Source organism: Perna viridis, chromosome 8, assembly GCF_037379345.1.
Source record: "Perna viridis isolate PV_CMFRI_1.1 ecotype Kerala chromosome 8, ASM3737934v1, whole genome shotgun sequence".
In the NCBI taxonomy this organism is placed as follows: Eukaryota; Metazoa; Mollusca; class Bivalvia; order Mytilida; family Mytilidae; genus Perna; species Perna viridis.
The window spans coordinates 4,908,166-4,921,270 of record NC_142452.1 but is presented as its reverse complement, the minus strand read 5'-3'; positions in this window follow the sequence as shown (position 1 = coordinate 4,921,270).

Sequence of the window (13,105 nt, the reverse complement as noted above, 5' to 3'; positions counted from 1 at the left end):
AAAATATTTTGAATCGTCCCACTAATGACGCTTCGGTATTTTTTTTCGTTTTGCCGATATTCAAACCTTAAAGTTTCACAACATAAGCACATGTGTTTTCAGAGGAGTTGAGCTTTGAAAATTGACGAATCAGAATCTAAAAAAGCCTCTGATGGCCCATTTGTTTCCTCTTGCAGAACCAAAATTTTTATCGTTAAAAGTTTCCCCTTTTATTATTTCTGCGAAGTTTTGACACCATTGGCTATGTTAAAGCAGATATACAGCCCACAATGTGTTCCTCGTAGGTTTCGATGGCAATTTTGAGTGGCTACAGCCACATAAAAATTGATTGTTCGTAGAGGGCAATGAGGTCATAGGAACCTATGGTTTCAGAGGAGTTGATTTTAGAAAATTGGCCAATCAGAAACTTAGATAACGTCTTGTGGCCGCCATGTTTGATCGAATGGAACCAAAAGTAGATACATCATTACTGCTAAGTTCGGTTGAAACTGATCAAGGATTTTTTATGAAGTTTATCAAATGGCACAAGGTTACTGGGACCTTTTGTCCGGGTGAGTTGTTATGACAAGAGTACATTGAAAGATTATGCACATTTACATTACTGCAAATATTCAGTAGATTACCTCATGCGGTTTTTAAAATAAAAATAAAAATAAAAAAAACAAAACAAAAACTACTGTTTCACCCGTATGATGCATTTCAAGTAACGGCAACCATGTTTGTGTTTCGACGAATCAAAAATTTCCACCTTATTTCTTGACAGGATATGAAAAGAAAAATTCATACTAAATAAAGATTCCTATTGGTCAATTAATTTCAGAGAAGATTTCTAGAAATAGTACCGCAAAAAGAGCAAGAAAGTCTTAAAGGGCAGTAATTCTAACACGGTTGAACGGACTTTCCCAACATTTTCTCCAGGGATTATGCTGGACACTTTAGCCCCAGTGAAAATTTGTCTAAACCTGTCGGTTTTTGTGATGCTGTTTGATCCCTATTAATATTTTAAGTAACGACAGCCATGTTTGCATTTCGACGGATCGAAAACCCCAGATTAATTTATTTCTGGGTAGGATACCCTAAAGAACATTCGTACCAAGTTTGGTTCCTTTTGGTCAAGTAACTTCAGAGGAGAAGATTTTTAGAAATAACAACATGAAATAGCAATAACACCAACATGGGTCAACAAATTGTCACAAAATTACACCATTTGACGGCAATAGCAACGGGTAAACATGGATGTAGCACATAAATTAAGAATGGAGAACAGTTTGCAGATTTATTTTGTGGAAATAACCTTTTTATTGGTGGAACACTTTTCCAACAGAAAGATATCACAAGTTTACATTGGTATTAGCTGGAGGAGGAGATATACATCAAATATATTACATCCTTATCAATGGCAAATGGACTTCAGGGTGTGAGAGTAGGACGAGGAGCTGACGTAGGGAGTGATCTCCATATAGTTACTTACAACATAAAGCTTGAGTGGATGAAAAATTCACTAAAATTCCACTCTGAAAATGTATATTACATGGAAACACACTGACAACAAAATCAAGCAAGATTTCAAGTTATCTAGAAGTTTAAAACATATTTTAAGTCCTACAAAACAGCAACATTGAAAATGAAAGTCATATAGACAAACATTGGGCTAAATTGAGAGATACCTTTAATATATAGTTCTTGGTAAAGATTCCTCATACTTTGTAAGAAATAATTCCAAATCATCTTCCAAATATACAGAGGAAGATGTTTACAAAATGCTGGAATTTTTAATCGACAACATATTTGTCCAGTGTAGTGGACGTGTTTTTCAACAAACGGTCGGCATTCCAATGGGAACAAATTGTGCCCTTTACTAGCTGACCTATTCCTTCACTCTTATGAGGCTGACTTTATAGCTGATCTGATCAGAAAGAAAGAATATTGTTTGGCTAGATCCTTCAATCTCAGTTTCCGCTATATAGATGACGTGTTATCTTTAAACAATTCTAATTTCGGGGATTTGATACATCGCATCTACCCAAAAGAACTTGAGATAAAAGAAACTACAGACACTGTGAAGTCAGCCTCATATCTTGACCTACACTTAGAAATCGATGGTAAAGGAAAACTATTGACCAAACTTTACGACAAACGTGATGACTTTTCATTCAGAATTGTCAACTTTACTTTCATCTGTGGCAACATCCCTTCGGCTCCTGCATATGGAGTGTTCATATCACAACTCATACGTTATGCCAGAGCTTGCCGAAACTACGCAGACATTTTGTATCGCGCTAGAACTCTTAACAAATAGGCTTCTGGAATAGGGTTATGTTGCTACAAGATTGAAGTCATCACTACAGAAGTTTTATGGTCGTCATCATGAACTAGTGGATCGTTATGATGTATCCATCAGCACCATGAAAACTGATTTATTCAACGGGTCATAGTTTGCCTTTCCTCGTTTGTCTACCCCGGACTTGACTTTTATGAGCAACTCGGCGGGTGTTTCTAGAAAAGCAGAGGACGCTTACCCTTCCGATGCATCTGGTCCATGCTCCCAGTTTTTAGTGGAGTCCGAGTTGCTCATTTACTTTTGTTACTTTGTATGTATGATTTTAGTTACTCTTTATGTTCTTTGTTGTGTGTGTCATTTTTCCATGTCTGGTCTTTGTCCCTTGATAACTCTTTCAGTACTTGCATAGCTGTTGTTTAGTGTTTAAATCTATTCCTATTGTCATAGAGAAAGGGTACTGCGTGGGTACCGGTATTCCATTTATATTTTAAAAACTGTGCTTACGATAAGATAAAGAAGATCTCGCTTACAAAACTACAGGCATTATGTTTAAAAAAAACTATTAACTTAGCTATTGAAACATAAATAAAAAATCAACATGGAAGTTTATTTACCACCTTATTACCCGCTGATGTGACCTTATGTAGTATGAACTATCAATGGGTTTTATTCATAAATGCATAACATTTGAGCATGGGCAGGTCCGTCAGATCGATTTGTAACATCAAGTCTTTATTTGAGTGGCTGTTGTACGAATTGCCTACATATAACAGTTGGTTTCATTGAAAAAGTAAAGAGGAAATCAGTTCAGTGCTTTAAGTCATTCAACACAACATTTTTCTAAGAAATCTGCATTGAAACAGGCAAAGATGTCAATGAGTAACAGATTTATGGAAAGTGCTATCTTTTTCAACTTTATTATTTTAGTTTTATTTTTAAATATTGAAAAAAAATTAAAAAAAAACCCGTTGTCGGACAGAAAAACCAACAAATTGTCCTAAACAATTTGAGAACTGGACATTGATTAAACTAAAGAAATGAGTGCATAAAAAATTGACTATCCTTTAAATGCAGGACGCATGACTCACCGACACCCTCTACCATTAATATTTCGATTTCAAACCGAACACTTATAAGTTTGGTGTCAAGTCTTTCGTCGACAGTTAGATCGTTACAAAAAATATTGTGAATCTAAAAGAAACGATTAATTCTCTTCTTCAAGAAAAACAATGCCAATGAAACCAGGTTGGCACAACTTCTGTAAACGCTTATCAAAATGCCTCGAAACTCTCTTCTGCCTTCAGTTAAGAAACAGCGTACACAGGCCCTCACACGATCTGTTCCTTCACCAGTGGCGGGATCAGAAACGCAGTTAAATTCCTTTACTAATGCATCCAGATCAAATAGAGGATATTTAGCCGAGACCCTACCATTTGTCGAAACAACATGCCCAAAACTACGAAAGAATATTGTAGCAGATAATATTAACCTTGCTGCGCTACTGATAACTTACTATTACGGGACGGACATAAAAAACCTGCACAATGGGAAATAAAAATCGTCGAAATTTTATCCTCGTACCAACAAATATCTGTCCATAGGCGAGGTCATTCAAGCAATAAGCACCCACAAGAACGTAATGTGCAAGGCTTTCCCTCCACGACGGACTGAATTAGATGTTTACAAGAGGGATATAGTAGATATAGCCTTCATATATCCTGGTAGAGGATTCTATGAATATCATTTGCAAAGTACCCCATTTACAAATGTCATCAAGACTCCTGTTTATGTTTATGTTTTGGAATTGAAATATTTCAATGATTTTCATATGAAATAGTATTTGTTAAATGACTTCCGCTATGGCTTTGACACAGGTGTAAAACCTTTACCTGACAAAGATTTTAACTATAAAATAGTATTGCAAAAGGAAACTACCACTTGCCTTGTGCAAGGGGATTTGAAGAAAGGTTTTCTGGTAAGTCCTTTTGATAACATGCCATTTTAAAATTATAGTAAGAATATATAATTATATAATTATAGTAAGTATGGTAAGAGAAAAAATTAACTGTAGATTTATCAGCACCTCATGAAAATGCCTTCAACATTATCCCTGTTGCTTACAAATTGTGGCCATTCCAAGGCATTGAATGGGACAATACATTTATTTTTTTTTCATCCATTGCATCCAAAATTTTCAATTATAAAAGGCTATTGCAGAACCTGGAGATTGAGGAATTGAAGGCTGAACCACCTGACTGTTCTTGCAAAATCTCTCCATTCAGAAATGGTCCTTCTGATCACGTCGTTCCGGGAGATTTAACCATTATTGAAAATGAATATCCTTCCTAAAGGTCCCAAGTACAGTAAACTACGCTCCATAAATTGGAATTATAACTTTAAAGTTCTTATGGATACCGTCGAGGACTATGCAAGAAATGGATAAAACGAGAACAACAAGACATTGATTCTTTGTCAGAGTGGTTAAAGGCCGTGAGGTCTTTAATTTTGAAACAAATGAAAGTTTTAAGTAGGTCAATGAGTGCAAAGGCTACATCAGTTTTCAAAGACCCCGATGTAGCAAAAACATTGTCTACTATACATGACAAATATGTTGTCGTAACAGCAGACAAAGCACAAAACAACATTGTTTTGTCTGCAAAACGTTTAACGTCCAATGTTTATTATGAGAGGTAGACGTAGAAAATAATAGCAGTGATATGACCTATACTACTACCACACTCTCCAAATAAGAGATTGTTAAAACCATAAATATGTGCTATCCTCTTTTGGTCTCTCTACCAAGGACGATGATTGTGATTTACCGTCAATGTACTGGATTACTAAACTCCACAAGAATCCATACAAACAAGGTTTCATAGCTGGATCTGCAAATTGTACCACCAAACCTCTTTCAAAACTTTTAACTTCTATACTCACAACTGTCAAACAGGGTCTGCAGTGTTACCACAAAACTTGTTACTCCCGTAGTGGTATTAATTCAATGTGGATCCTGAAAAATTTGAAAGATCTTTTGGAGACAATCATTTCAAGACTATTATCTGAATATAATAGCATTAAAACCTCTGATTTTTCAACACTGTTTATTTTATTCCCGATATACAGTTGAAATCCCGACTTAAAACATTATACATTGTTGTTTTTCCAAAAAAGATGGTACAACCTAGATACAAATATATAGTTCTTGGTACAGATTCCTCATACTTTGTAAGGTCCATGCTCCCAGTTTTCAGTGGAGTCCGAGTTGCTCATTTACTTTTGTTACTTTGTATGTATGATTTTAGTTACTTTATGTTCTTTGTTGTGTATGTCTGTTTTCCATGTCTGGTCTTTGTCCCTGGATTACATTCTTTTGATTACTGCTATAACCTTGGTTCCCTTGATTTCCCTTCCATGTCTGGTCTTTTTCCCTGGATTACATTCTTTTGATTACCGCTAGAACCTTGATTACTCTTCCATACAATATTTACCTGGTAGGCATTTAAAGAATTTGATAGAACTTTTTTAAGTGTTTAGATATATGTAGTATAGTTCCAAATTGTGATAAAAAACAATCAAGAATTAAGAGAAAAAAGTTCATTAACATTTACAAATAAACGGTGCAATAAGTAAAATATTTGTAAAAGTTAAGACTCATGATTGAAAGAAAGAAGTATTTAAAATCTCCACTATTACTAGAAATTACACTTGGATGCTAAAATTGAACAAAAATCACGAAAAGAAATCTTAAATAAATATATTTTCTTTCATAATATATTATAAAAGATTAAAAATTTGCTTACTTGTTTTATTGCAAGAAACAGATTCTGTACTTTAATTGTAACACATTCAGTGTTTAGGAAATTGAAAATTTGAAGCCACGTTGACAGGACGCAGAGAAGGTCATAAAAGGTGGTCATAAAACATAGCCACTGATTACACAGAATGGACTTAAAGTCAAAACAATAAGTGCTGAATTTATCAAATCAATGGCATTATATTACTAAGTTTATCTATATTAAGTCTGTAATATTGCATTTTTGTATAAAATCAAAGACTGTTGTATTGAAAGTCGCTAATCGTAAAATATTCTATGCAGTGATTTTGGCTTGCTTTTAATATCCAGGCTTATTTAATGCTCTACTGAACTTAATCCCCAAACAATCACTAATTATCTAATGTACACCATACATTCTAGCATAAATATATGTATGGTCTTGGTTCATAATTAAAAAAGCACAAGTTATAGTGAGCTGAAACTTCACGCTTTTAGGTCGATTGATATATACATTTTTCACATCTTTTGACATCGTACATTTGAACATTACTAGCAAAATAAGTATTTCTCTTTCAAAAATATACTTGACATTTTATAACTATATTGTGTCGGTTTTAAAAAACTTATGTCAGTTTTAGAAGCTCATTAGAGCTTGTGTTGTACTATTTCATATGTACCGACTTAATAAATAAAACTTGTGTAACGCAACAGTTCATCAATCGGCTTTGAGTGAGTCCAAAATGGTACGAACTGAAGCAAAATTGCTATATGATCTATATAAAAATCAAAATAACTAGGAGACTATAGGCGTTTCTCTGCTATATTACAAAAAGTTCAATGCTTACTTATCATTTCATCTTTTAATGTAAAGTTTCCGCTCTCCTCCAAGTTAAACACATACATAGAACACATGTACACGTATGGTATTTAAGAAGTATATTTGATCTCGCATGAAGCTATAAATGACGTTTCTATGGCACTTATCTGCATCATAAGGCGGTGTATCAATATATAATTATGCAAATCATATACATATGCACAGTACTGAAATAACGAGTGCAAGAATAATAATGTTGGCAACTTAAAATTGTCTCGATTCTTGAGGAAAAAAGACATAAAACATTTGCTACACTTGGACTGAGTATCCTTATTAACAGTTAAAAATAATAGTATAACTAATCTCCAGTATAGATGTACCACATGTATAGTTAACCATTCTACGTTAATTTTGGGCATCCCTCCTATTAGATCAGCAGCTGCCCATCAAAAAGGCAAAAAAATCAAAATCCCTTTTATTTCTAACTTAATACTAAAGCATATGCTTATGATTTTATTAATATATTCTTTTTTTCCAATTTTATTTTGCATACAAATTAGAAAACCAATGTCTGGACTTTTGTAACTCACTTTAAACTTATCTTTTTAAAGTTGAATAAATAAAATTATTTGTCTGCTTTGAAAGAAAAGCAAAACACAATTTTTTGTGATGATAAATATATTTCAATACATGATCCAGTATCCTGAACAACAATAAATTTTAGACAAGACAGGCAGCCTCAGTCACAGTAGGTGTACAAGCGAACAGAGATAGGGAAATCATAACCAATAATAGTAATAAGCTACAATCTGTTACATTTTCATAAGTTATCATGTAATCAGTAATCATTGTATTTTATGATTACACATCATCAATTGTAATCGATTAATGGACGATAAAGTGGTGTAATCATGATATTTTTTTTTATTGTATTTAGATTGCATTAGAAACAAATAATGTTCTGTAAAATAAATTGTTAAGGAGTGTTTTCCCATTTTAAATTATGTATCTTACTTAACTTTTTAATTAATTTTAGTAAATAAAAATCAAGATTAGCTATTACACATTTTATTCAATAATTCCACTCCAATTAGATTTCTATTCCTTTTAACCTTGTTTCCTGCTATTTATTTACCAACGTAAATAGAGAATACAAAATTGAAAATTACTTTTAAGAAGTTTTGTTGATAACTTATTTGCAAAAGCCTTGAACTGGCATAGTGTAGACGTAAAATAAATTGTGAAACATATGGTCAATATACTGCATTTTGTCTTTATTTGTAATCTATTTTACTGTGGTTTGATCCAATGTTTATGACGAAATCAAATTAATGGCATTCAATACTTAAAACTTTTATTATTTTGATTCAGGGAAACAAACATTTTCCCATTATACCTACAATACATGTACTATGTTATATCAGTGTAATTAATAATTAAATTGAAAGATTGGAATAGCCTCATTAAAGATTAAATAAATGTATAAAAATCAATCAGCAGAACAAATAAAGTGTTACATTCATACCAAGTTTGTTTCTTATCTGTCTGGTAGTATCACAGGCGAAAATTTGAAAAAAATAACATTAGAAATAGCAAAAGAAAAAAGAACGTCATAAAAGAGCAATTACTCCAACATGGCTTAACAGATTTACACGAAAAATCGACCACACGTAGAACTCATCATGCTAAACACTCTAACCCTATGTCAGAATTTGGCTAAATCTAACGACTATAGACATATATGCACGAAACTTCTCTTTGACCACTATGTTCTAATTTTAGTAAAAGGAGCCATGATTTTCGAAGGATGAATAATAAATACAATACAACCACATTACTCAATGCTACTGTTCGTAATTGGCTTCCTTTATGATATACATCTGTTTGTCAAATTTTGTCACCTCACTTACACATATATTTAGTTTGCTAATTAGAGTGAAATACACATGGTCTACTAGTTATAGTAAAATAAAAAAAAATAGATTGTAATTGTCCAGTTTTTAAAGTTATATTCACCGCAGCTTTAAGGAGTAATCAAGATAACCAAGGTTATAGCGGTAAGCAAAAGAATGTAATCCGGGGACAAAGACCAGACATGGAAAACAGACATACACAACAAAGAACATACATACAAAGCAACAAAAGCAAATGAGCAACTCAGACTCCACTAAAAACTGGGAGCATGGACCAGGTGCACCGGTAGGGTAAGCGTCCTCTGCTTTTTTAGAAATACCCGACGAGTTGCTCATAAACAGTCAAGTCCATGGTTGTCGAAAGAGGAAAGGAAAACTATGACACGTTGAACAAATCAGTTTTCATAGCGCAGATGGATACACCAAAATGATCCACGAGTTCATGATGACGACCATAAAACTTCTGTAGTTATGACATCAATCTTGTAGCAATATAACCCTGTTCCAGAAGCCTATATGTCTCCTTACTCACCGCACACCAACACTGTTAATAATGTAAAAAAATGTTTTGGGCATTTGTATTAATCATAACACAATGTACCTTTCTTCTATTTTATTGTTTGTTGTCTTTTTTTTTAATTCATCTGACCAAAAGGGCCATGTAAAATTGGAAATCAATTGGTGTTCGTCATTTTCATGGTTGACAATTTATTAAAGATCTTCTCCTCTGACACCACTGTGCCAATAAGAACCAAATTTGTACGTTTTTCTTTAGGGTATAATGCATAGAACTAATGTGGGGAATTTTGATCCAAAGACAAAAATGACTGCTGTTACTACAAATATGTACATCGGGGTCAGATAGCAGTTTTTGGCATTAATCTACAAAGTAGTAAGGGTAAAGCCAAATTCTGCCAGAGAATAAAAGTGTTCAGTATCTTGAGATCTATCCGTTCTTACAACCTGCTTTTCCATGCTTGTATTATTGCCCCTTCAAGATGTTTTTTTGCTATTTTTAATGTTATTTCAAAATTTCAAGGTCTATGTACTGGATTCCCAAACTTCACAAGAATCCATACAAACAACGTTTCATAGCCAGATCTTCAAATTGTACCACCAAACCTCTTTCAAAACTTTTAACTTCTATACTCACAACTGTCAAAGAGGGTCTACAGTCCTACCACAACACTTGTTACTCCCGTTGTGGTATTAATTCAATGTGGATCCTGAAAAATTCGAAAGATCTTTTGGAGACAATCAGTTCAAGACTATTATCTGAATATAATAGGATTAAAACCTATGATTTTTCAACACTGTATACTTCTATTCCCCATACTCAGTTAAAATCCCGACTTAAAGACATTGTACATCGTTGTTTTTCCAAATAGATGGTACACTTAGATACAAATATATAGTTCTTGGTATAGATTCCTCATACTTTGTAAGAAATAATTCCAAATCATCTTCCAAATATACAGAGGAAGATGTTTACAAAATGCTGGAATTTTTAATCGACAACATGTTTGTCCAGTGTGGTGGACGTGTTTTTCAACAAACGGTCGGCATTCCAATGGGAACAAATTGTGTCCTTTACTAGCTGACCTATTCCTTCACTCTTATGAGGCTGACTTTATAGCTAATCTGATCAGAAAGAAAGAATATTGTTTATCTAGATCCTTCAATCTCAGTTTCCGCTATATAGATGACGTGTTATCTTTAAACAATCCTAATTTCGGGGATTTGATACATCGCATTTACCCAAAAGAACTTGAGATAAAGGATATTACAGACACTGTGAAGTCAGCCTCATATATTGACCTACACTTTGAAATCGATGGTAAAGGAAAACTATTGACCAAACTTTACGACAAACATGATGACTTTTCATTCAGAATTGTCAACTTTCCTTTCATCTGTGGCAACATCCCTTCGGCTCCTGCGTATGGAGTGTTCATATCACAACTCATACGTTATGCCAGAGCTTGCCGGAACTACGCAGACTTTTTGTGTCGCGATAGAACTCTAACATATAGGCTTCTGGAATAGAGTTATGTTGCTACAAGATTGAAGTCATCACTACAGAAGTTTTATGGTCGTCATCATGAACTCGTGGATCGTTATGGTGTATCCATCTGAACCATGAAAACTGATTTATTCAACGGGTCATAGTTTTCCTTTCCTCGTTTGTCTACCCCGGATTTGACTTTTTATGAGCAACTCGGCGGGTATTTCTAGAAAAGCAGAGGACGCTTACCTTACCGGTGCACCTGGTCCATGATCCCAGTTTTCAGTGGAGTCCGAGTTGCTCATTTACTTTTGTTACTTTGTATGTATGATTTTAGTTACTTTATGTTCTTTGTTGTGTATGTCTGGTCTTTGTCCCTGGGTTACATTCTTTTGATTACCGCTATAACCTTGGTTCCCTTGATTACTCTTTCAAAAATCTTCTGACTCTACCCAACCAGTTAAAACCAAATTTGGTATTTCCCATAAGGTATTCTGCATAGAACCGATGGAGGAATTTTTTGATCCACAAACTAACATGACCGGTGTTACTACAATTATAAATACATATGGGCAGCATTTATTTTTTCGCATATATCTCAAATAACTGTTAAATGTTACCTAATTGTGACGTAGGGTAAAGGTGTCCGCATAGATCTATCTATGGTCAAATTTCCATGAAAATCAGGTTATCCATTTTGGTGTTAATGCTCTTATGGATTTCATTTGAATACATTTTGTGGTGTTTTTACTTTTAAAAATCTTCTTTTACAAAAAATAAAATGAACATGTAGCTTATAAATTTCCTTCCCTGAAACTTATAGAATGAATTCAATGAAAGTTCATATGATTGTTCCTTAGCAAAAAATGGATGTTGGAATTTTGTATTAATGAAAACAAATATAGCTGATTTAAAAAGAATGTAAAGCCAGATGAGAGATTTGGGCTCTTTAGAGCATCTAGTTTGAATACTTAGTTTTTAGCTCACCTGGCAAAGGACATGTGAGCTATTGTCATCACTTGGCGTCCGTCGTCGTCGTCGTCCGTCATCGTCGTCGATCTTCGTCGTAAACAATTATACAAAATTCTTCTTTTCTGAAACTACTTGACTAATTAGAACCAAAGTTGGTATGAATATTTCTTGGGGTTTACTGCATAGAACGGATGTAGGGATTTTTGATTCGTCGAAAAAGATGGCCGCCGTTACTAAAAATAGAAAATAAGGGTCAGACAGTAGTTTTTCACATATATCTCGTAAACCGTTAGGGTAAGCTGAATTCTGACAGAGTAAAAGTCGTCAACATGATGAGATCTATCTCTGGTCAAATTTTAGTTTTAATCCGTTAAGCAATGTTGGAGTTATTGTCCTTTTTATACGATTTTTGCTATTTTTAATGTTATTTCTTTAAAAAATCTTCTCCTCTGACACTACTCGACCAATTAAAACCATACTTGGTATGAATGTTCCTTGGAGTATACTACATAGAACAGATGTGGGGATTTTTTATTCGTCGAAAAACATGGCCTCCGTTACTAAAAATAGAAAATAAGGGTCAGACAGTAGTTTTTCACATATATCTCCAAAACCGTTAGGTTTATCCAAATTCTTTCAATGGCTGAAATGATCCATATTATCAGGACTACAAACGTTTTGAGAGTCCTTGTAAGAGCTATTGCTGTTGAAAGGGAAAAATGACTTTTTAAATAGTTTTCAGTCAATATCTTGAAAACTATGATAGATTAAAAGAAACTTTCAATGGTTGAAAAGATCTTGTGATAAGTCCTAACAAAGACCTCTTGAGTCAAAATTGTTGGAAAACTTCTTGTTTAATTTATTGCCTTAGAAAGGCAAAATATAAAAAGGTGAGCGATTCAGGCTCCTGGGAGCCTCTTGTTTGTGTAAGTGTTAATTGAGAAAAGAGGAATTTTCAAAATGTCTTATTTTCTTCTATTTCACTGGTATTTGTAAAATACCTCAATCCAAACAAACTTGTATATGATGCAGTATATTCATATTGTGTCAAAAAGCTTTCACACTTGTTATAAAAATATAATCATAAAATTTAGGTCCATTTAGGTGGGAAATTGCCACCTCTATTCCTTAAACATTTACCTAGAATAGGCTAAAAGATAATTTTAGCATATAAAAGGTATTTTCAGTGTTATTATTTTACCTACTGATGCATTTAACACATCTGCCCAATTCTGACAATTTACTCTCTGTTCGAAGATGGAATTTACATGTATAACCTTATTGTCAAAGTGGGATTTTTCAATCGTATATATCGTTAACCATATTACCAGTACTACATATT